This window comes from Aquarana catesbeiana, linkage group LG03 (assembly GCF_042186555.1).
Source record: "Aquarana catesbeiana isolate 2022-GZ linkage group LG03, ASM4218655v1, whole genome shotgun sequence".
Lineage (NCBI taxonomy): Eukaryota > Metazoa > Chordata > Amphibia > Anura > Ranidae > Aquarana > Aquarana catesbeiana.
The window spans coordinates 333,817,585-333,844,292 of record NC_133326.1 but is presented as its reverse complement, the minus strand read 5'-3'; the positions used below and the strand labels follow the sequence as shown (position 1 = coordinate 333,844,292).

The following is a 26,708-nucleotide window of genomic DNA, read 5'->3' as shown; positions in this document are numbered from 1 at the left end:
TCGACTATTTGAAGTCTTGCTATGGACCCAAATCTGATCCCCTCCAGAAATCCTTCATAGACACAGTATTACAGCAAAATGATTATTCCATCACCAATCTCTACTCCTACCTCATCCAACATCAATCTGCAAAATACCACCTCAAACCATTTCATAAATGGTCTGTTATCCTAGGAGATGATGAATTGTCAGAAAAAATACTTGAAGGATACAGACAAGTCCGCAAACTAACAATATCTGAAACGTGGCGGGAAACCCAATTCAAAATTATACATAGAGCATACTACCCTTTTTACTTCACCAAAGACAATCCAAGTCAAATGAAATGCCCCTGGTGTTCGGTACCACGCCCCACCCTGTTGCATCGTCTTTGGGACTGCACAGCCATAACCACATTTTGGAACTCTGTCTTAGATCACATTGACAGGATCAATAAAGCACAAATCCCAAGGGATCAACTATTATGCCTATTTGGATACACGCCCCAAACAGATCCTCCAACAACCAGAGGACCTACGAATATTCCCCAATGGGCACAACTACTCCTTCTAGTAGCCCGCAGAACGATAATGAACCATTGGATTATACCAACGCCACCTACATTACCCGAAGTTGAAAAAGCCATGATGGCACTTTTCTACATGGAAAGGCTCGACACCATTTCACTCAACTTTCGCTCTACTTCGCGCTTCTTCATGAGGTAGCGCAAATATATAGAAGCCACATTCACTCAGACGGCTCTGCAAGATGTCATGCGCCCATTCCGATACACGGACTGGTACCTGAAAAGAGATATCTCAAATTCTCTGGGCAACCTTAAAATTAAGTACCCCGCTCAGAAGGACCCCCCCAGCTTACATATGCCACAATTCGCCACAAAACCATCACAGCCCCTTGACTTCCATGTCCCTCATATCTCTGACACTGGTTACTCCCACAGTCTACATTGACACTACTTGAACGTAATGCATCTTTATAAGATATTGTTGTCTATACTATGCTTCCACTCCTGAGGTTGTATTGTGATGTACTGTTATGCACCCATCATTATGGGTATTAGCTTGGTCAGTTCTTAGTCTTTCATAAGCAGTGATCCGCTTGGCAGATCCCCCTTCCCCCCCCCCTCCCCATTATTCCAAGATGGATTTGTTTTGCTCTCGCCTTATATATGCTCAGTCAAATGCATCTATTTGTATGTATACAAGCTAACATGCTATGAGATTACTGCAATGTACTTGTTTATACTATGCAAACCTCAATAAAATTTTTTTTCAAAAAAAAAAATCACTTGATTTGGAACCCCCCCACACTTCAGGGGGTTGGGTAAGGATACACATTATATTACACACTTCACATTTAAAACTTGTGATCAGTTACACATAAATAAGAAATGGGAATACAATTCCCCCTTAATGTTCCTAAAAGAGAACTTGCTCTTCCCTCCGGGGATGGAGAAAGTGGGGGGTAATTGGATATTGGATAAAGAGGCACAAGTAAGGGGTATTATTAAACGGGGAAAAATTTGCACTTTTCATGAAATAGCAGCACAAGAGGGGGGTTGGATTTTAAACGGGTGGAGATATGGCCAGCTTGCACACTTTATTGCGAGCCTCCCTGGACCATTAAGGGAGGAAGCAGATTATAGATCGATTGAGAAACTATTTTGCAAAGAGTTGAAGAAGGGCAAAATTTCAGAAATCTATAAAATTTTGGTGAGAGAAAGGGGGTTGGAGGTACCTTCGTTTATTAGGAAATGGAGGGAGGAGTTGGGAGCATATGGTGATAATGAGAAAGTAAGGTGCATCTTGGAGGCGACGCATGGAACGGCAGTTGACACAAAAACCAGAGAGAGCAACTACAAGTGTTTCACTAGGTGGTATATGACCCCGGCCAGAGTTTGTAAATTTTCACCAGATAGGTCCCCAAACTGCTGGAGAGGTTGCGCGTCCCCAGGAACCATGTCACACTTGTGGTGGGAATGCCCAAAAATAAAAATCTTTTGGCAAGAAGTGACCAGGATAATTGAAGAAATAACGGGGAAGACGATCCCCCTTGACCCCTGGGAATGTTTGTTCCATAGGTTGGAAGGGGGAAAGAGAGGGTATAAAACCTCAATAGTGCCGGTATTATTAAATTCAGCTAAAAATACTATTCCAAAGAAATGGAAGGAGCAAGAAGCGCCCAGGATAGGGGAGTGGGTGGCGAGAGTTATCGAAATATATTTCCTGGAGCAAGTTGAGGCAGGAGTTTACCTAGGAAGGGACCAAAATATACAAGGGTGTAAATGGGATTGTTGGACCAAATTTAAAAAATCCGAGCGCTATATTGAAGTAATCACGTTGTAGGACGAGATTTTGAACATAAGATTTCGCCAAGACTAAAAAAGACGAGAGGGAAGCTACAGGGGCTGGGGTGGGGAGGGGTGGGTTTAAACTGGGGGGAGTATATATGACATAAGCTCTAGAGTTGCAGGAATTTTTGTAATAATATCTCAATGTCTCCCCCCATTGTATGGGGTTGGTTGTCTTTTGTTATTTATGTATGAAGTACTGAAAAACTAAAAAAAAAAAAAAAAAAAAAAAGAAAGTGAGGGGAGTATGCTAGGGAACTAGAACCCCCTTACAATCTGTTTTCATGGTCCAATAAGCCACATATCTGATGCCCCAGAGCAAATTGCAGGTCAGATTTGGCAGAGCAGTGGAAGAGAGAATTTTATAGGATCTGCTCATTTCTATCTAAAAAAACAAAAAACAAAACATATTTTCTTTGTATAGGGGTACTAGAAAGAGTGTAGTTTATACTTGAAAATACTCTTCAGTTTTCTTTGATCAACATTGTTAAAAGAAATATGCTAGTTTAAAAACTGCTGTATACAGTGCATGCACCTGTTTTTTATTATACACAATAAATAATAGGTTTGGAGCATGTGAATAATTAATTTGGCCATAATGTGCATGCTTTTTTTTCTCACAATAATGATGGGGCCCTAACATCTTCCAGAGTTGGCCATGTAATCAAGACCTGAACTTAAGGCCAAGGTGTTAAATGCCAAAAAGAATTGTACATATGTTTCTATGTAGCACCTGCTAGAGTAAGTTGGAAAAACAAATACCATATCTGCCCTCTAATTAATTTTCCATAGAAATATATACCTGGCATAAAAGCTGGGCTTGTTTCAAGAGCCTAGCCTGTCAAAGGTGAGTCTCTCCACTGAACTTCCAAGCATCAGTACACACCTGGCTGCAAATTGATCCATCACAACTCCACACAAAAAAATGTGGCTGGAGTGCTACAGTGTTACTCAAGCTTTCTCTCAATTTTAGTGTACACCAGGGCTGTAAAATGTAAACTTTGTAAATAGCATTTACTGCTAGCCCTGTTTGAATATGCAGACAATTGAATTTGAAGGCAGCTCTTCCAGAACTGTGAATGCATGAATCCCTCAGGAGACAGTAGGTTAGAGAAAAACAGAAATATCTGAAATCACTAACATTTATTAAAAGTCAAAGGTCACACATTATTGATCTGTAACCCATTGACCTTGGGATCCGGTTTTCGACCACTAAAAGTCACCTGACATTGCTGTGAAATGTGAGATGGGATTTTATGTGAGAAACAGTAACTGAGGCATAATAGATCACCTAAAAATGACTTGGGGCAGGGGTAATGTGAAGTGTTTCCTTGTAAGGCATAATAAATCATTAACACAGAGTTGGTCAGCATTGTTGGCCAAGGTACCAGAGCAAGGATTAACTAACAATCTAAACTATATTATATAAAGACGTAAGACAAGGATTTTAGCACCAACGTAAGTTTCTTTATTGCAAATACATAAAGATTCTACTTAAAGGGGTAATATTGTCAGTGACTGCATGGTAATTTTTCTCCACATATACCCATCTGAATACCTGGTGTGCTGGCATGGTTAGCTCTAGAGGGTGAAAAAATGCTGTTTTTATTTTGTTTTATTTATATTAAATGAAAACGTGATAGTTAACTGTCCTAGTGCCAAAATTGTGTATACATTTAAATTCAGCACAATGGCAAGCTTTTGTCAGCAGACTCACATACTGGGAAACAAAAAAATTCTACAACTACTGTACTTGTGTGATTCAACAGCTGTTCACAGTTTGTTGCGTTTGCCTGGTATACATTTATTCTTCACATTCATTCTAGCAAATAGGGATGAGTGAATCTGCCCCAGTTTGTTTTGCTGAAGATTTGGGGAATCCTGTTTAACCTTGGGTTGGTGATTCCCTTCAATGTAAAAGTAATCCTGGCAGCTACAGAGCTGCTGGATTTGTTTTACAGGTGGCAGAAGGGGGTCGGACTCCCCTCCCACTACAGCCGCCCTTTTTTGGGCTCTGCTGTGCTTTCTGGGAGCCCATTAAGGATACAATTGATGTAATCCAGTTCCTGTGGCAGGAACTATTGTTGGATTGATCAGATGCTTTGGAGGGCAAAGGAGAGTTTTCTCTAGAAAGAGGACATGTCAATGCCCATGCTAGCACAAGGGATGTTGTTCATCCCTTCTGATAGCAACAAAAGAATTCCCCCCAAAAATTAAGATCCAGTATAATTTTTTAAATAAAATAAATAATACAATTTAAAATAATGGAAATGGCAATCCCACCACATGTGCCGCGAACGTCAGAGTGAGGGAAATAGGTTTAGTGACAGACCTAATTTGTAACTCTAAACTGGTAACATGTAAAGTGTCACCTATGGAGATTTATAGCTACCTTAGTTAGGCGCCATTCAACGGGCAGGCACAATTTAACCACCTCAATACTGGACACTTTCTCCCCCTTCCTACTCAGGCCAATTTTCAGCTTTCAGAGCTGTCACACTTTGAATGACAATTACGCGGTCATTCAAATTGGTACCCGAATGAAAATTTCTTTGGTAAAAATAACTCAAATCAGTGTATATTATTTGGTCTGTGTGAAAGTTATAGAGTCTACAAGCTATGGTACCAATCACTGAAAATTGATCACACCTGATGTAGGCCAGCTTCACACTGTGGCGGTTTTCAGGCTTTTTAGCGCTAGAAATAGCCTCTAAATAACGCCTGAAAACCGCCTCCCATTCATTTCACTGTGACTTTTCACACTGGGGCAGTCCACTTGCTGGACATCAGGGAAAAGTCCTGCAAGCAGCATCTTTGGGGCGGTTTGGGAGCGTTGTATACAGCGCTCCCAAAATGCTCTGCCCGTTGAAATGAATGGACAGCGCTTCCAAAGCACCTGAAAAGCGATTCAAAAGTGCCATAACACGGGCATGTTTAACCCTTTCTTCGGCCGCTAGTGGGGGTTAAAAGCACCCCACTAGCACCAAAAAGCAGCTCTTAAACAGAGCTAAAGTATCACTAAATTGAGAGGCACTTTGGCACTAACGCGGCTCAGTGTGAAGCTGGCTGTACTGATGGCATATACTGATGTAATGAAATCTATTTTTTTGGGGGCCTTAACATGCCAAGACAGCACAAATATTCCCCAAATTACCCCTTTTTGGAAAGTAGACAGTACAAGGTATTTAGTAAGAGGCATGGCGATTTTTTTGAAGTTGTAATTTTTTTCCCACAATTCTTTAGAAAATGAAGAAATTAAATATTTTTTTTCAGAAAAATGTCATATTAACTTAATAAGTTATTTCTCACACTTGGCATAGTCATACTTGCAACTACACCCTAAAACACATTCTGCTACTCATCCTGAGTTTGACGATACCACATGTGTGAGACCTTTTCACAGCCTGGCCACATAGAGAAGAGCAACATCAAAGAAATACTTCAGGCATTATCAACTTTAAGACCAAACCTTATTCTGACACTCGTTGTTTACAAGTAAAAATTTGTATTTTGCTAGAAAATGATGTAGAACCCCTAAAAATTATATTTTTTGCTGCAGAGGCCCTAGAGAATAAAATGGTGGGTTTTGCTGATTTTTCTGCCACACGGTATTTGCACAGCAGTTTTTTAACGCAATTTTACACACTAATGCATAAATACATTTTAATGAATTTCAGTGCACACAGAGACAATATAATACCCACATTTTTGGTAAAATATGGTGTTAGATACCAAACATGTCACGCTTTAAAATTGTGCACGCTTGTGAAATGGTGCCATAGGCGAGGCTTTATAAGCTACTGGTTACCAGTTTAGAGTTACACAGAAGGTCTGGTACTAGAATTATTGCTCTCGCTCTGATGTTTGTGGCGATACCTCACATGTCAATGTTTACACATGCATGTGGGACCAACGTATGCATTTGCCTTTGCAGGCGAGCACTGGGGGGCGGGGAACTTTAAATGTTTTATTTATTTATTAGTGGGATACTGGAACACTGACAGATTTTTTTTGCACTTGTACACTTTGATAGATGATGATCGTCCAACTGACGGACACTGGTACAGATGTGATGGGACACTTTGACACATATTTTGTGCACTGGTACAGATGTGATGGGGCACTGTGACAGATGTTTTGGGTACTGGTACAGATGTGATGTTTTTGTGCACTGGTACAGTTGTTTTATGGGGACACTGACAAGGACAGTGTGCTTGGTGTACTATGTGTGGGGATCTGTGACAGTTCTGTGTGTAAAATCATCCTTACACACAGAGCTGTCACAGAGACTGCAGATTCCCCCACTCCCCCTGCCCTGTGCTCTAATTGAGCTTAGCAGGGAGAACTGTTACAGAGTCTCTGTTTACCCTGTAATGGCTGTGATAGGACACAGCCGTCACATGATCCGGAGGACCAATGTCTCTGTTTACCCTGTAACGGCTGTGATAGGACACAGCCGTCACGTGATCCGGAGGACCAATCACAGCACCCATATCCCATATCTCATGTCTTGGCTGTGTCCTGTGAACACTGCCATTACAGGATCATGCTGCTGCTTGGCCTCGTGACCACGATCGGGCTCCCGTTCTGAGGGACGTACGGTTATGTCCACTAAGAACGGCAAAGATTCCACCTGGCTGTTTATGTACATTGCCCGGGTGGGAAGAAATTAAACCACTTTCCCTCTGGAAGATTTTACCTTCTTCATGACTGCTTCATGACCAGAGCATTTTTTGCTATTCGCACTGTGCTAATTTAACTGGCAATTGCGCAGTCATGCAGAGCACTGTACGCTAATTCAATTTTTATCATTTTTTTCACACAAGCTTTCTTTTGGTGTTATTTGATCACCACTGAGATTTTTCATTTCTTGTAATTTAAATGAAAGAAGACAAAATTTGGAAAAAAATATATATTTTTTTATTTTCTGCTATAAAACATATGCAATACAAATTTTAAAAAATCGAATTTCTTCATGAATTTAAGCCAAATTTATTCTGCTACATGTCTTTGTTAAAAAAAAATCCCAATATGTGTATATTATTTGGTTTTCTTGAAAGTTATAGCATCTGGTATAGATACTGGAATGTTTTAAATTTATTCTTATACTAGTAATGGCAGTGATCAATGACTTATAGTGGGACTGTGGTAGTATGGTGGGCAATCTAACACTAGCTGATGCTGGCTGGGGGGCACACTAACTGACTAACTGACACTGATATCAATAGTGGCATTAATACAGTGATCAGTGCTAATACTATACACTGTCACTGTACCAATGTCACTAGCTGGGAAGGAGTTAACATCTAGAGGTGATCAAAGGGTTAAATGTGTGTCTAACAATGTTTACTGTATTTTTTATGTGCTGCTTTTACTAAGCAATCTTGCTGCTTTTCCCCTACTTTGCAGGGAATAAAAAAACAGAAAGATGGCCTGTCAGCATTTGGATCTCTGTGTTATTTACAACACAGAGCTCCCTTCCCTGAATGATGGAGCTGATCAGTGGGTGCCGGCGATCAATCATTGGTTAGTACCCACTGAACAGTTTGTACTGTAACAAATCACATAACAGCCAGGAATCAGATACGTAATCCAGCACAGAGCAGCCACCCTGCAGCAGTATATTTGCACTGTGCGGTCAGAAAGTACTTTAAAGTGTGACATGTTTGGTATCTATACCAAGGATCTTCTTTAATACTTTACAAAACAATTGGGTAGTATTGTTGTGTTTTTGTACATTAAAAGTCATTAAAGTGTAAAATTGGGTTTCAAAAGCCACTGCACAAATATCCTCTGACATGAAAATATGCAACAGCTCCCATTTTATTCCCTAAGGCTTAAAAAAAATATAATGTTTGGGGATTCTAAGTAGTTTTCCAGCATAAAATTATGTTTTTGCATGTAAGAGAGGAATGTCAAAATTGGCCCGGACTGAAAGTAATTAAAGAGGTACTGCAGTCAAACATACAGAATCAAGAAAAAATACAACAAAATGGCGTTTTAACATTTTACAGCTTAATTAGGATTTAATGTTATTTTAAAGCTACTTTTTCCATGTAAAACTGCATCATTTTCATACAAATTAATCCCCAGCCACAGTATTCTGGCAATAGTCTGTGTTTCTCCACCTCGCCAGCCAAGTGAAATTTTGCACATGTGCAGTAAAAGGGCTTCCGAGCTTCACTCATATAACTTGGAAAGGCACGGATGAATGGATCCCCGCAGATCTCCACCCTCATCTGGCCCTTTCCCACAGCCCTCTTTCACTCTCCCTGCCCCTCCTTCCCTGCTAGCAAACACTCCTGGGATACCTAACAACTCAGTCCCGGGAGTCAGCGTGAATGCACTACACCACATCACTCGCCTATGTAAATTACAAGCACAGAAACCAGAGGTAAGGCAAATAAGGTATTTACTGGCACCAATTAAACTATTTACTTTCCAAAGTTAACACAGCAAGGGCAGAACATTAAATAGAAAGAAAGTTTAAAAAAATAACTGCAGGTTCACTTTAAACTCACAAACAAAAATGTATTGTATTGTGGCTTACAAATTTAATTTAATTAGTTTATTATTAGTAAACTTTATTTGTTTCCTCTTTAACCACTTGTGGACCGTATACTCCTGTCTAATGGCTCTCCTGTGCAGAATCACGTACCTGTACGTAATCCTGCACTTCTGGATCTGGGGCACGCACGCACGTTGCCGGCGACCCGCTCCCGCTTTGATTGAACACAGCGGAGCCAACCAGCGGTCCAGTGGGCTCAATGTCTGCCAGGACCTGCCGATTGTTCGTGATAGAAGCAGAACGGCAATCTGCCTATATGTAAACAAGGCAGATTGCTGTTCTGTCAGTAGGGAAGGTAGTGATCCTGTGTACCTGCAAAGCAGGAACATAGATCCCTGCCTTCTCATAGTACAAGCACCTCCCACACAGCGAGTAAGCACGCATTTAACCCTTTGATCACCCCTGATGTTAACCCCTTTACAGGCAGTGTCAATAGTACAGTGACAGTGCATATTTTTTAGCACAGATCACTGCATTAGTGTCACTGGTACCCAAAAAAAGTGTCACTTAGGGGGTTATTTACTAAAGGCAAATCCACTTTGCACTACAAGTGCAAACTACAAGTGCAAAGTGCACTTGAAATTGCACTGAAAGTGCACTTGGAAGTGCAGTCGCTGTAAATCTGAGGGGTAGATCTGAAATGAGGGGAAGTTCTGCTGATTTTATCATGCAATCATCTGCAAGCCAAAATGCTGTTTTTTATTTTCCTTGCATGTCCCCCTCGGATCCACAGCGACTGCACTTCCAAGTGCACTTTCAGTGCAATTTCAAGTGCACTTTGCACTTGTAGTTTGCAATTATAGTGCAAAGTGGATTTACCTTTCGTAAATAACCCCCTTAGTGTCCAATTTGTCCACCGCAATGTCAGAGTCCCGCTATAAGTAGCTGATCACTGCCATTACTAATAAACAAATAAAAATAAATAAAAATTCCATAAATATATCCCATAGTTTGTAGACACTATAACTTTTGTGCAAACCAATCAATATACGCTTATTGGGTTTTTTTTTTTCAAAAATATGTAGCAGAATACATTTTGGGCTAAACTGATGAAGAAATTAGATTTTTTTCTATTTTTTTTATTGGATGACATAATGGGGGTTATTTACTAAAGGCAAATCCACTTTGCACTACAAGTGCACTGCAAAGTGCACTTGAAAGTGCACTGAGAAGTGCAGTCACTGTAGATCGGAGGGGGACATGCAAGGAAAATAAAAAACAGCATTTTAGCTTGCACATGATTGGATGATAAAATCAGCAGAGCTTCCCCTCATTTCAGATCTACCCCTCAGATTTACAGCGACTGCACTTCCAAGTTTACTTTCAGTGCACTTCCAAGTGCACTTGTAGTGCATAGCGGATTTGCCTTTCGTAAATAACCCCCATTGTTTTTTTGTGTTTTTGTTTTTCAAAGTTGTCAGTCTTTTTTTGTTTATAGCTCAAAAAATAAAAACCACAGAGGTGATCAAATGGCACCAAAAGAAAGCTCTATTTGTGGGAAAAAAAGGACATAAATTGTACTTGTGTACAGTGTCGCGCGACCGCGCAATTGTCAGTGCCATATTGCAAAAAAATGGCCTGGTCATGAAGGCGGTAAACCTTCCAGAGCTGAAGTGGTTAAACCATGATGTGAGCTGTGTACACACCATAAAATCAGTACAGAAATCCCTGTGTTCATTGTTATGAATTTGCAACATTTGATTGCATTTTTTTTCCTGAATTTTCAGTATGCATCTGTAAAATATGCTTCTAAAAAAAAAAAAAAAAAAAAAAAAAAAGATTTTCTTTCTATATTCATTTCATTTATGCTAGCACATTAGGTATATGTAATGTCTTAGTATGAGCGTTATTTACTGGGAGATGTCTAATGTGTCTCAACAGCTGGTTAAATGAGCACAGTGCTCTACGAGGAAGTGCTAAGAGCAATGATAATGTGCAATAAAGCAGAGCAGCCAATGTAATATTTGTTTGCTGTAGTCAGTGGATGTTAGACTGATTGCACCGTACACAACCATTACTACATGCACAGCCTTTGTGAATCATTGTTCTGATAATAACCAGTGTTATCGCTGGAAGAGCCCATGACAAAGCTCCCGTATCTGCAATACCCGCACTAGGAGAGCACTAGCCTGCTCAGCATGACTAATTCATGAACCCTCTCTGCCTGCTACCAGGGATGAGTTTGGCAAGGGTGAAGTCGCTCTTTGTAGTCAGGCATGATTAATATTACGCTGCCCAATGAAGCAAAGTTGACAGAAATAATGAAGTATCTCATTAAGATCTTTACAAGAAGGTCAAATGGGGGTTGTCATCCGGGGGACCCAGCCTTTACAGCTTGTTGTCAAAATGCAAGGTCACCCCCCCCCCCCCCACCCCACATCATTCAGCACCATCCAGCCCCCCCCCCCCCCACCTCTTCAGAAGATTTGTTTAGCTGTAATGGGAGGCGCCTTCCTATACAGTCGAGTGGCTGCTGAACGAGGCTGAGAGCCAGCTGATCATTATCAATCAATGCGGAGCAAAGACTAGTTGGGATTTGCGCTGCTCGGGGAGGGAGTGGGAGAGACGGAGGAGGAGGGGAGACAACACGTCAGTCGGGAGTGACTAGAGAGGAGGAACCATCATCATCATCATTATCATCATCCAGGGGAACACAAGCACATTCCTCATCCTCCTCCTCTCCGTACAGATCACAACACGGCTGGGGAACGGGGACAGACACTGAGCTCCTACACCTACAGGTTAGTCATCCGTCCATACAGGCAATGCTACGGATGTGCTGGCTGGGGGATGAATGGTGCTGAATGGACAGCTCCCTATAGACAACTGGGCGATCTGAAGAAGTTCCCAGGCAGGGATATCAATATAATGAATGGAGCAGAGTGGTGCTGAATGGACAGCTCCCTATATACAGGGGGGGGGGGGGGTCTGAAGAAGTTCCCAGGCAGGGATATCAATATAATGAATGGAGCAGAGTGGTGCTGAATGGACAGCTCCCTATATACAGGGGGGGGGGGGTCTGAAGAAGTTCCCAGGCAGGGATAGCAGTAGAATGAATGGGGTAAAGTGGTGCTGAATGGACAGCTCCCTATATGCAGCAAGGGGACCTGAAGAAGTTTCCAGGCAGGGATAGCAGTAGAATGAATGGGGTAAAGTGGTGCTGAATGGACAGCTCCCTATATGCAGCAAGGGGACCGGAAGAAGTTTCCAGGCAGGGATAGCAGTAGAATGAATGGGGTAAAGTGGTGCTGAATGGTCAGCTCCCTATATGCAGCAAGGGGACCTGAAGAAGTTTCCAGGCAGGGATAGCAGCAGGAGAATGAATGGAGCAGAGTGGTGCTGAATGGACAGCTCCCTAAATCTGAAGAAGTTCTCAGGCAGGGCTAGTAGTAGAATGAATGGAGCTGAGTGGTGCTGAATAGACAGCTCCCTATATACAAGGGGATCTGAAGAAGTTCCCAGGCAGGGATAGCAGTAGAATGAATAGAGCAGAATGGTGCTGAATGGACAGCTCCCTATATGCAACAGGAGCAATCTGAAGAAGTTTACAGGCAGAGCTAGTAGTAGAATGAATGGAGTGAAGTGGTGCTGAATGGACAGCTCTATATATACAGCAGGAGGCATCTGAAGAAGTTCCCAGGCTGTGCTAGTGGTAGAATGAATGGCGCAGAGGGGGGCTCAATGGACAGCTCCCCTATATACAGCAGGGGGGATCTGAAGAATGCCCAGGCAGGGATAGCAGTAGAATGAATGGATCAGAAATATGCTCCCCATATGCAACAGGAGCAATCTGAAGAGGTTCCCAAGCAGGGCAAGTAGTAAGCCTTTCTTATCCTTTTTAACATAGAGGAACCCTTGAAATCTCATTCTGGTGTCAGAGAGCCCCTGGTAATAATTAGCCAATAGTGCATTAGAGGTACATGACATGATCTCTGGCAAGAATGTTCTTTTGAGGTCCTCCCTTACAGATAGCTAAAAAGATCATTAATGCCAGAAGTTACTTATCAAAAATGCAGAAATTGCTCAAGGAACCTCTAGCAAGCGCTGGATGAACCCTGTTTGATAAAGGATGTCCTAGAATGTTCGGACGATAATGCAACATTTAGAGCTACACTGAAAGCTGGTCTCCAGGAAAATTAAAAGTCTTATTCATAAAGTTAGTTTGTGACTGCACTGCGAGGGTTAACTGCTTGTTTAGTTTAGGGCACCGGGAAAGCAGTTTTACTTACCCTGCATCTCTGTGGTTTTAGACTAGTCCCAGCTTCTTCTCCCCCATGCTCCAGCAGTCTAAAGTCCTCTGATGTCATCAAGACCATTGCTTGGTTCATAGCCCTGCACTGGATGTGAGGAAGCTGAGAGACAGTACACTACCAGAGCATTGGGGAGCATCATCTGCGAGGGGAGCAAGGGGAAGGTAAGTAAGAGTGCTCTTACCATCTTCTAGACTAAAGGAGCAGTTAACCCCTCAAGTGCTGGGGCTTCCTAACAGCCAGTGAAGACCTTTTAGTTTTCCTGGAGTTGGGCTTTAAGAGATTTACAATTTACCTCAAGGGATCACTATTAAGGAAAATGATTGAATCATCAAAAATTTATGGGGTTACTGTGTGTATTGTTGTAGCTCTTTTTTTAATTGTCCAAGTCTTTATATTTACTATCCATCTGTACAGACCAAGCAACCCAGCAAAATTGACAACATTTGGGAAAAACTTTGACACTATCCAGGGAGCTTGAGCGATTGACATAACAGTTTCAATTAGTTTAGAAAGATTTAAAGCTCAACTCCAGGGAAAGGAATAATGCTCCATTGTAGTGGGTAGGGCTAAATGTTTGCTTAGGTCTAAGGGAGTGCAAAAGGCAGTTTTACTTACTGGATCCTCCACTCATTCCAGGCTGTAAGACTGGTCCTTGCAGCCTCCTCTCACTTATGTACAGGTGCGGGTCCTCTGACATCATCAAGTTCAGTTCAGAGTCCATTGCCTTGTATTGGACTTGAGGATGCTGAGGAACAGTCCAGTGCTGGAGCACAGGGGAGTAGAGGAGCATGCCAGCTGCTGGGGGATCAGAGCATCAGGTAAGTAAAATGGGCTTTAAAGTGGAAAAAGTTGGAATAAAATTGAGAGGAAGAATTTTGACTTTGGTAGAAAACACTTTTTTCTGCCAAAGTATTTTTTAGTCTATGATTTTTTATACTGTGCATGCACAGCACAGTGTACACTTTTAACATAGGATCCATATGTAAGGATGATGTACCTGTAGTACACATGCACAGGATTTCCATCATCAGTGACAGCCCAGGGGGCAAATGAAAAAGATGCTGGGCCATAAGAAGAGCCAGAGAAGATGAAAGCAACAGAGCAATGAAAGCAAGTTGGAGGAGGGCAAACTCAGAGGTAAGTCTGCCATGATGTGAAAGTATTTTGTGCATATTTGCACATTATAGGAGCTTCTGCACCTCTTTCAAAGTTAGGTTCAGTTTTAACCCAAATAAATAAAATGTGACAGTTGTTGGCACCTCTGGTAGTATTATAGATTTTCTCAACCCTTGTCAGTCTTGCTGGAAATTTTAGTCTGCTTGTAGAGTTGTAGAGGCAAATATAGGTGCATGAAATAGAAAAAGGAATTCAAATAGCAAATACTATTGATGTTGATACTCTGAGTGCAATTCATTTCAAGGTTTCAGTAAGTGAGGGTATTAAGCATGCTTTACATGAGATGCACTCCCACATTCTGTTTAGTCTCAGTTGTTAACTTAAATGACCAAGATACTTTAAAGATGAATTTATATAAGGACAAAACATAACAATAACGTGTTTGTAGATTGTAAAGAAAGTGATATAAATTGTATGTTTGTACTTTGGCTTTGCAGCTTGTAGTTCTCTGCGATCTTACATTGCATGTAAAATAAGAAAATACTGTATAGCCAGCATTAGTGTCAGTTAGTGTCACTGAACACTAGGTCAATTATAAGTTGAAAAATATCTCTAGGTTTTTCACTGTTAGGTTTTTCTTGGGTATTCTAATTCTTATAAATGCCTGAAACCTTTAACTACTCCTCCATAAAATGTATTAGTGGTCCATTTATATAAATCCATTTATATCTTTTGATTATTGACCCATTTCATTTCATCTAACAAACATAAGTTATTTTAAAAAAAGCTATTCCAAAATTAGATACTATATACATTATATCTGCTACAGAGTCCACATCATTTTAGATGAACCTCTGCCTGCATAGTCAAAGACCTATGAAGGTTCAATATACACACGGTATGTATACAAGGAATACAGAAAAGGCATAAGAGTACATGGTAAATGAAAATGTCAGATGTGATAAACTTGAAATCCTCCCTACCCCTATCAAGCAGGATGTCTGCTGCTCAGTCTGTAAATGGCAGTCTATACGATAACCAATACATTTTATTAATTAATCCAGGCCAAAAACTTTTTGAACAAAGAGCATATTGATTTTGAAGACATCAGTCAACCACACAAATGTATCATCATATATGTATGGAGAATTTCAATCTAAACTCAGCTGCATCTAATATTGTCTGAAAGCTATTCTCTCTGATTCCTCTGATTGTTTTGATTACAGAGGAAATTTGAGAGATCTGTTTAATCATGAAACTACCCTGTTGTTTTACTCTACATAACTTAACATTTCTTCCGATAAACACACATAGGTTGTTTAATCACTTCGATACCAGGCACATTCCCCAATTCCTGCCCAGGCCAATTTTCAGCTTTCAGCGCTGTCGCACTTTGAATGACAATTTGGCAGTCATGCGACACTGTACCCAAACAATTTTTTTATCATTTGTTCCCACAAATAGAGCTTTCTTTTGGTGGTATTTGATCACTGCTGGGGTTTTTATTTTTTTGGGACACAAATAAAAATAGACCGTAATTTTTGAAGAAAAGAAACGTTTTTCTTTTTTTCTGTTATAAAATTTTGTAACTAAGTAAGTTTTCTCCTTCACTGATGGGCACTGATGAGGCTGCACTGATGGGCACTGATGGGCACTGATGAGGTGGCACCAATGAGGTGGCACTGATGAGGTGGCACTGATGGGCACTGATGATGGGTACTAATATGCAGCACTGATGGACACTGATAGGCGGCACTGATGGGCACTGGTAGGTTGCACTGGTATTAAGCACTGATGGGCACTGATAGGCGGCACTGATCTGCACTGATAGGATTCAGCTGGACACGGCTGATCACGTGGTAAAGAGTCCCGTCAGACGTTCTTTACCGAGATCAGTGTTGCGTCAGACTGACACGCTGGACCACCGATTGACACGCGCTGGCTGTTATCCTGCAAGATGTCATAATCAGGATAATGGAACCACCGCCCGGCTGTCATTCTGCTATAGGCCAGGTGGGAAGTGGTTAAAGGATCACGCAAAATATTGTATTCTGATAACAGTGGTTATATGATAATGTTGTTAATAATAATAATACATGGTGATAGTATCCAGTATAATAATTCTTTGGGGTTTTTTTTTTTTTCACGTTTATTACTTCTTCATTTATATTTTTCCCACGTTCACATGCAACTGAAGCTGACAGACAGGGGTTGGAACTAACTATACCAATGCTTGGAGGGCATACAACAGTCACTTTTTATTAAAAATTGCCTATGTTTTTGTTGAAACACCCTCAGCATCACCCAAAAGGAAAGTTTACCACTGTAACCCTTGGCGATGTTATAGCTTGCTCCAACCCTTTCACCATCACTTGGCATGTATATAAATGTGGAGAAAATATAAATAAAGCCATGTGAAATAATCATGCACTAATTACTATCATTATATATGTTAACCCCACGAAGTTATCAAAATACAATATTTTTAATGATATTGGTCCTTAAATTACATTTTTAAATTTGAACAGATCATTTTGATTGTTCATTATACTTCTCCCTAATCTATTTTACAAAAAAGTATGTTCTGAAAATGGAATGAGTACAAAGGAAGGCATCTACATAAATAAGGGGTATGGATGACCTAAGAGGCAGGAAAAAAAATTCTCCAGTGACAAGAGTTGTATTTCACATAAATGTGATAGACTTTGCCTTGCCACTAGAGATAAAGAGGTTTTTCAGATACAGGAAGACTTCTTTACAGTAAGAGCTGCACAAAATGAGGACTAGTTTTCCACAGGTGTAAGTTCAAACCAGATGAGTAGATTGCTAGAGCAGAGGGCTAAATGTGTTTTTCAATGCACAAAATATACCTGCATGGAGAAAATTGGACCCCAATGTATAGCGGGTTTTTTTTTTTTTTTTTGCCTTTCCCTAGATCCACTGTGAGTTTAGGGCTCTGAGAATGCAATGTTTTCAATTTATTTTGTCTTTTTAGTTGTACTTAAGGGATGAGTCTGTTTTCAAATGGATTAACTATGCAGTAAAACACATTTTGGACAGTTTTGGCTGTTTTTCCCACCCATTTTTCTGTTCCTTAATAAAATAATAATAATATATAATGTGAAGGTTAAAGTGTATGCACATTTTCACACTAAGTGATCCATTTTAAAAAGCAGTGGTACAGCTTTTTACTGTTCATACTGCCTTTTTAAAAAAGCACAGTGGTGCTCTGCTAGTGTACTATTAAAATAAATTAGTTAAAAAAAGCAAAATAAAAATGTTGAAGAAAGGCCAGTTGTGATGTGGCCCATCAAATTCATTTGACTGACTCTCCTCCAATCATTTAACTCAGCAGAGCATCCTGCATTTAGAAATGAGCCATAAAATGCAGGCCATGTAATCGGCTCCCTATTTTAATGTTGTCCCACTCCCAACCCCAACCATGTACAGACCTCTTCTGATGATCACAGAGCCATGTCCTCATACCCTGGCCTGCTAATTGCTCCAGTAGTGTTTATGTCTTTTAAAATCGCAGCTCATGAGCTGGGCCTACCATAAACAATAATTGGCTATTACAACTTTTGGTAGGTATGTGCACTTACCTTTTCTGTATGCTTATACTCTGATGGAGTTGGCCTGCCACTGAATGCATATCAGCTCTTACATAAAGACTTACAGAACATCTACCTTATGTAAATTGGGGATTACTTGTTTATAAAGCATATGTATGTGTAAGTACTCTCACATAATCATTCAGCTTTTCTAATATCTAGTTTTTTGTGTTCACCGTCAGCATATTAATTTGTAAACAATGCACTTTTTCAAAGCTTCACTTGCATTAATCTAGTATGCAAGTTATTTACTTAATCTAACATTCACTTCGTTCTTGGAGCTTTGATAAAGCTTTCTGTGTTTTCTACATTCTCCTGAGTGCTGAATGGACAGCTCCTTTTGATCACATTGGTTTGTCACTAGCACTTGCCAGGATTCAGGACTGTATGAAAAACCAAGTATAAAAGCGAATGCAGTGATCCTACCTTTTGCATAGAGTCCATTGTTTTCTAATGTTTTCTGTCACAAATATTGACACAGTGAACAAATACTGCAGATGGTGTACTAGGGAGTGAAAAGACATGCTGTTTTGTTCAGCTACTTTTGTAGGGTTCTGTGATAATTCATTTACAGGTCTTGTCAATAAAGCATAGCAAAGATTAATGGTGGTGAAAAATCTGTTATATTGCATATTACTACTTTCAGATCAGTGAAAAATTATATTTGATCAATTATTATGGACAACAATATTGCCACATTTCTATTACACTTTGTATCACCTTATAGAGTCCCTTATTGTGTCTGTTGCACCAAAATCCATAATATGGGGACTGTATTAGTGATATATACATCTACACTTGATATTCTGGATCTACACACCTGTAGTGCCTATTACAAGTGTTTTTTTTTCATCAGTTTTTTGTCTTGGAGAATGCAAAAGGAACTGCTGGAACAAGCAAAGGTGGAAACAACCAAAACACTAGGGTGGGCAGTTGCAGATTTGGAAATAATTGGAAGATATTTCTGCTAGAGTATGTAAAATAGAAGAATGCAGGGCTTAACTCAGTCTACCAGTCTACACTAAGCTATATATTTGGGAGTGCTGAGCTTTTAATGTTAGTAGCATTTTGTTAAAAAGTACCTATCAATCATTCTGGGTGCCTAATAAACCTCCATAGGTAGTAACTTATAGCTACATACTGGACCCCCTCCCTGCCTTGATTATTATAAATTAGAAAGAGCAGATAAGACTTAACCAATTTTGTGGATTCCAATCAGTTTGCTAGCTGTTCTTTTGAATATATAATTTAGGAATATTTGATTACTTTTCAATATATAGCCACATTTGTTGATTTTGTATTTAAATCTGCAGGCTTTTTGAATGCATCTCTTTGTACATTGCGTGATAAGTGTACCTTGGAATGCATGTAACACCTGTTTCACCTTTGTATCAAATAACCATATTTAAATAATAAAAAAGCACACAAGTGAATGCCTTGGCCTTAAGTAATTTCAATACATGCTAATAGAAAAATAAAGCTAATCTACATTCACATTGGCACTCACTCCCACTCTTTGCAGAAGTTATATGAGCCTGCATGCTTGATGTAGGAACATATGCAGACATACAAATTTTCATGCAGACCTGAATTGTGGAAGCCATACCCAGAAAAAGGCAAGCAGGTGGCATTGCCTGCAGGCAGCAGAATGTTTCCTAAAAATTGACTTACTATGACTTGTTCTGAACTGTGTATCTGTGTGGAGGTGGCCAGCTTTCTAGAGGCACGGCTTTGTTTCCTCATGTAAGAGCTGTTTATTCATGCAAAAGCTACCCACTGGATGATTGGTGATCTTATATCTGGTGGAGGAATGTTTAAAAAGTAGCAGAAGAAGTTGATAAAGCACAGATCCAAAGAAATAATGAATCAGAAGCAGGGAGATGCATTCAGTACAGCTCCTTAGATACAGCTCCATTTCCAATATGGCAAATACTGAGCAGCATAGTAGTGACATCACCTAACTTTACTCTAGCTCTCATGAAACTAGCAGTCAGAAGCAGAGTGCCTTAGATTATCGTATGCTGCTACCTAGGCACAGTCACCTCAGGAAATAAAATTGTATAGTTTCAGGGTATTATTTAGGCAATAGATAATGCAGCTCAGCAATGCCCTGTTACCACGTTGCCATGGAAATTGATAAAACCTCTTTGGTGACTGGGTCATTAAGTGCTATTGTCAGTGGGGAGGATGGCCCTGAAGCCCATCACTGCCACTAAAGACTCCCTCCTCTAATAACAGTGGCCATATCACTGAATAGGCTCCCACATCAGACCTCTGTGTGACTCGTATGCAATGCCTTCCTGGGTCAGAGTGCTCCCCAGCAATTGGCTACAGCTTGCATTCCATTGGTGTGTCATCCCCCAGTGACTTGTCCTTCCTTAGGTTAGCAATGTGCTGAGCAAAGAGAGGCTATCTGTGTGCACAATCCCGCTACTACTGTACAGCAATCAGTGCTAATACTTCTTCCTGATGTATTGGTATGATGAGGGGCTCCAAGCTTCTCTCTCTCAACCCTCTGGTTGATAGTGGCCATGCACCTACCTATAAGAGTGTTGTGCGAGTGTACAGAGAGGTGCCTACCAGCACTGACATTGGAAAAACTGTTTTACAGTAGTCCTGCTGTCCTTTCTTTCAAGGTTTACAACTGGTTATTAGTCTTCTATACAAAGTGATCTGCGCCCTACATTTATTGTTTGCATATATTTAATATTTATTAGCTATATAGTTTAGTAATGCATGCAGGGCAACAGTTATGTCGGTCAGTGACTCTATAAGATTCCAGAATTCCACTGCGTGCTGCTTTATATGCATATCTCTTATGGGCCCTTTCACACAGGCATTCCAATCAGGTTCACCTGTCAGTTTTTCAGGTGGACCTGATCAAAAGGTCCATGTAGCCCTATGAACAGGTATATGTAAATGGACTTGTGTCCATTTACATTCGCCTTTCTCTGGAATAGATCTGCATCCTTTACCATTTTTGTGGACAAGATCAGAGGTTGCCTGATGCAAATGGAAAGAGGAGTCCATTTACATCTGGCCACCCATAAAAACTGAATGGGCACGGATGACAAGAAACTTCCATCCTATTTGACTCTGATTCAGCAGGAGATCTGCTCAAGGACTCTGCTCCATGTAAAAGGATGTGACTTCGCAGGATGTGTTACTTGATTATGTTTTATTTTTTATATTTATTTTTTAAGATCAGAACATTTGATCACATTTCCTATAATGTTATTTCTATGATACTGCTTTAGATTCCTTTGGCACTGAGACCTAAAACTCATGCAAATCAATTGCTTTCCAATACATTCTTTGAGGTTTTCATTTGGTTATCCAGAAACGTGAAAGATCAAATATAGAAACATTTGTTTGAATTTACGAGGCACAGTATACTATGAAAAATCCCCCAAGCTCTCTCAATATTTTGATTTCCTTTAAAGTGTATATAAACCTATGATCTATTTCTCAATTTATTTGGAATAATATTTTTACTGTGTACAGTTTTCTTAAGTAAGTTTTTTTTTTTGTGAACGTGTTTATGAAGTTCTTTGCGTGGAGATCCTTTCAGTAACAAAACTTCCTCTTTAAGGCAGAAAGCACATGGCTGCTATTTCACAATTAGCAGTAGCATTGCCAGCTTGCCATGTACATTCCTTCAATTGACTGTTGTGCTACTTATCAGGTCCATCAGATAGGCATCCCAACGGTCAACTGAAAGAGTGCACATGGCAAGTTGACAACCCTTCTGCTAATTATGAGACAGTAGCTTAGCATTGTGAATCTTCAACAGGGTTTATATACACTTTACCTTTAAAAGGAAAAGCAAAAATGTTAGTATAGATCTGATCAGTATTTAAAAAATAAAAATAAAATATTTTCATTGAAACATGTGAGCACCTTAAAGTGGTAGTAAACTCCGTACTACTACTTGTACCTACAGGCAAGCCTATAATAAGGCTTACCTGTAGGTACTGTGAATATCCTCTAAACTTGGAAATACTTTAGGAGATATTCAGAGTGCATGCAGCTGATGACATCATCAGCGCATGCACTCTGAAGGTCCAGCTTACAGTGCCGGACCTTCAAAGCCCGTGCTGGAAACGGCGGCTCCTGCGTGCATGCGTCATCGCGTCCCCTGCCACTCATGTAGCTGGAGGCAGCAAACCTGGAAGGAAGATGGGGGAAGATGTCAGCTGTTTCAGCAGTAACATTGCGGCATGGGAGGGCTTCGTTCTCAGGTAAGTCTATCATAATGTGCTAGTATACGATGCATACTAGCACATTATGACATTGCCTTGCAGGGAATTTTTGTTTTTTAATCACCTACAGTTTACAACCGCTTTAAGTTTTTTCTCTTAAAATAAAGGCTATTCATAATTAACAGAACATATGTTTTGCTTGCTATATAGTCATGTGCAGGTTGAGTTGTGCTGGTACCTAGGTTTTTAAAGCTGGATCCTAGTTCTGGGTGAGGTTTGTCCTTAGCTGCCCTATAAAATAGAAAGTTTTAATTTTTTGAGTTCAGGTCCACTTTAAGCTAAAACCTACATGCAGGGCATTAAACTTACCGTGATTAATGTGCCAACCCAGTGGGATGAAACAGAGCTGGTCTCCATATGGAAAGAATTGTGAATAATAGACAAAAGCAATAAAAAAACACACATTGAAAATACCATTAAGTATAGCATTATTTATTATATAAATAAAGTCAATAATACTCTGACTAGATTTTCCATTGAAGAAACATAAATTAAGATGTTAGGTGAGCAGTGACTTCATCAAGCAAACATGGAGGTGAATGTGCTTTATGAATGTGACAAATCTTTCAATGGCACAGAAGCTTTCTTAAAAATGTGCACCATATAGTGTGCAAGGCTAAGGAATAGTGCTTATCACCCATTTCTATGTATTGCCTCAGGGATATGTACATAAAGGTCACCTGCCCAGTCTCAAAAAAGTCTTTAGGTGCAAAACCTGGCAAGACTCACTGTACTTTAATGATTAATGGCATCTCCATTTGTTGTATGTCATTTAATGCATTATGAAATATGTATTTTTTTCATCTCCCTTGTTCCTTGCTCTTTAAGCAGTAACAGAATATTTTGGGAAAAAATTATTATCTGCTTCCACCCTTATTAACTGGTCCTGTGATACAGTAAATGCTGCTCCCCCGAATGCTGAGCTGCTTGATGCAGATATCAAAGTCTTGTGTTGGAAACTGTGTCTCTCAGCAGCAGGAAATGAGTTTCTACTGCCAGTGACTAGGGGATTTCATCTAAACTGAAATGAAATAGACTTGCTTATCATTAAACGGCAAACATTCCTGAAGAATGCAGAAAATTTACTCATATGTAGAAGATTTCTAGACAGCAAACACAATTTACTGGAAAATTAGAAATCCATTTAAAAAATGACCAATATGATATTGAAAGGTTTGCTGAGCATCCTGGAAAACTTTTGTTTACATAGAAGTGTGTGAGTGTTTGTGTAGTTGTATGTACACATTACCATGAATACAGCATGGTAAAAGGGTATGTAATGTTCAAACTCAAGCTACTATTATATTCTGATATATTTCCAACATTGGTGGTCCAGAAAGGGACAAAACAACAGTTCTGGAAAGGTGGTTGCCAGTTTAGCCTTACTATGTAAAAAATCCCTCTTAAAGAAATATTCCAGGTATGGAATGTTTTAATAGTTACGTAGAATGCTTTGCATTTACAGTGTCACTGTCCCACTTCTCCATCTTATCCAATCAGAGAACACTTGATGCATTCATTGAGAAATCAGGGCCTGGAGGCTAGTGGAGATCACTGCTGTAGTAGTGGTGTCTGCTACAGTAATTTCCAGCTTCTAGATGTATTCCACAGGTAAGGTATATGCATGGTTATAGTGGTCCAAGCTGAACCAATGTAACTATGCAAAAAAAAAAACAAAACTAGAATTCTTCTTTAACACCATCATTGATAGTTTAGTTCAGGCATCCATTCCACAATTAAATAATCGTATTGGCCCAAAAACATTACGGAAAACTTTCCTCTAGTGGGACTTTAAAGCCAGATCTCCTTGTGTCTTAAAGTAACAACAATATTTGTTAAAAAGAGTACATTTTATTTGAAAAAGTTAAAAAGAACACACAGGATAGATAGTGTTGAAAGTACAATTGATGTGAATATGGACAGTGATACATATTTCAATACCATACATAAAACCACTTGCTCTGTTTGGTTTACACATGTGTGGAGCGGCTGCAGTGCAGTTTTGAAAAAGGACCTGTGTGTTTTTTAGTCCAGTACAGGTGTGAATTCAGGTAAAAATTTTCACCTGAATCGCTCCAGAACCAGTGAACAGAAACACACCGGATTTCGGACTAAGGGAGAGGCGATCCCATTGGAGCAGGAAATTTAATTGAAATCTCCTTCTCCACACCTGGACCACAGAACTACTGGAATCGTGGTGGATAGTACACCGAGAAACCGCATGCACTCCCTCGCTATCAGACAAGGTCTGGCCATTACTTCTCTCGTTCGGACTTGAATCTCCTGAATCTTTCTCTCGGGAAGAAACACATGCCCTGGACTGTGTTGAATTGCACTCCGTGATACTTGGGTTGGCTGCAACTGACACTTCCGATTGTTGATTAGTCACCCGAAATGGGTGAGAGTTTCACAGGGGAGAGATATGTGTTCCCGAAGAAGATGTTCTGATGGACCCAGAAGTAGTAGGTCGTCCAGATAATGGAATATCTGTATGTCCTTGACCCTGAGTGTCGCGACCACAGCTAACAGTACCTTCGAAAATGTTCTGGGAGCGGAGCAGAGACTGAATGGGAGACACTGAAACTGGAAATGAGAGTTCTCAGCTGCAAACCTTAGCGATGGTGAGCTGGATGTATCAGAACATGTAGATAAGCATCTGCTAAATCAATGGGCGCCATCCAGTTCTGTTCCTTCACCACTGATAATTGTTCCAATGACTCCATCTTGAAAGGTGGAATCTTCATGTAGCAGTTCAACACCTTTTGGTCTAAGACCAGTCTGAAGTCCCCCAAAGCTTTTGTTACTAAAAACAAAAGGGAATAGAACCCTTGACCCCATTCTCATTTTGGAACCGGAAGAATGGCCCTTGCTGTCAATAACTCCTCTAAATACACTCGCAAACATTGCCTTTTTTCTGAGCATGCAGGTCGAGTTTCCACAAAAAAGGAGTGAGGGGGTCTTGTTCCGAACTCGAGATGATATCCGTTTTGAAAGATGTTCACAATCCATGCATCCTGTATCTTGTCTGCCCAAATCCTCCCGAATTGAGCTAACCTTGCTCCTACTTGAGATGACTGGGTGGAGACACCTTCAGAAGGCATTGTCTGAGCCCTTAAGAGCTTGGTTGGGCCTGGGCTTGGAAGGCTTTGGGAAGTTCGAACCTGTTCCCTTCCATTGTCTGAAGAATGGTCTGTTAGGTCTGTAGGAACTTGCCTTTCGAAAATTTTCCTTGGTTCTTCTAGCAAAATGAAAGGGCTGTCGTTGTCTTCTTTTCTCCTGCAGAAACAGGCCTGATTTGCCACCAAAGACCCGCTGGATTTCTGATTTGAAGGCTTTGCCAAAGAGCAGTTTGACGTAGAAGGGCACTGAACACAAACTATGCTTAGATGCACTGTCAGCCGACCAGTGCCTCAGCCACAAAGCCCTACGGGCTGTCATGGATTGAGCCATGACTTTCGCTGTCAACCTGACTTGGTCCTCAGCTGCCTCCACTAGGTATTCAACCACTGTCTTGATGGATTGCAGGAGAGAAAAATTTCCACTTCTAAGCTCAACCTGTCAACCTAACTTGGTCCTCAGCTGCCTCCACTAGGAATTCAACCACTATCTTGATGGATTGCAGGGGAGAAGAATTTCCACTTCTAAGCTCCTGCCCCGAACCTTCGTCCTCCAATTCCGCTACCCATACTTTAAGGGCTGCTGCCACTGAAGTGAATGACACCGTCGGCCTACACACTGCCCCTGCCATAGAATATAACCTCTTTAGATCTGTGTCAATGTCCTTTGGGGCTTTGCACGAAACCGAATCATCCAGCGGAAGCGTAATATGGTGGGCCATCCTCTGGAATGAAGCATCCACTTTAGTGTGGATAAATCCGCATCCTTAGCGCTAAAGGGGTAAAGCATTGACACTCTGTTGTGGATGTTTAGCTTCTTCTCAGGCCTTGCCCAATCATCTTCCACCACCTCCTGTATTTCAAAAAATGAGAGGAAAGGAAGGCTCCAATTCCAAAAATGAGAAGAAAGGAGGGCTCCAACTCGACATCAGATGAATCAGAGCCTATATTAACTTGAAGAAAGGGCAGGGTGAGTGCTTTTTTCTAGAAACACTCCTTAACCTCTCCTTGACTGCGGACTTAATATAGGACTTCACCTGACGTGCATCCACCATATTGTCCCGAGCTGCCTCCTTGAAGCAAGATGCACATACCAGCTTTCCTGAGAGGACCTCAGCTGAGCAGGCCCAACAGGATCTTTTTTCTGCCTGGGCTGGCGACAAAGACCTATCCGAAGAAGAGGATCTTCTTCTATGTCTGCACCCGGATTTGCTCTTTCTAGAGGCTTTCTGATGTCTTGACCTCTCTTGGCACAAGTCCAAGCGACTACAGTGAGGTTAGGGCGGGGTAGATCTTGAATTCTGTGACGATGGGTGTCTATCCAGCTGCATGCGACTCTGTGACTTGTCATGTCTAGTCCCTTTCTTACTCCTTTGGGGCTGGAATTCTGACTTGAAACCTCTTAGAGGGCGTTTATCCCTATTTGGGCTCT

At 40.6% G+C, this 26,708-nt stretch overlaps 1 protein-coding gene across 2 annotated transcripts in view; it reads left to right on the top strand.

Annotated features, from left to right (window-relative positions):
• The window catches only part of CPLX2 (complexin 2), a 357,329-nt gene that overhangs the window by 244,434 nt on the left and 86,187 nt on the right, over window positions 1-26,708 (top strand). Inside the window, exon 1 of one of the 2 annotated variants that reach the window (XM_073620542.1) lies at window positions 11,426-11,659. The exons of the other annotated variant lie outside the window; for it this stretch is intronic. The gene's annotated coding sequence lies outside the window, so the exon portion shown is untranslated. Of the gene's footprint in view, window positions 1-11,425; window positions 11,660-26,708 lie in introns of those variants that run through there. 2 annotated transcript variants of the gene reach the window in all.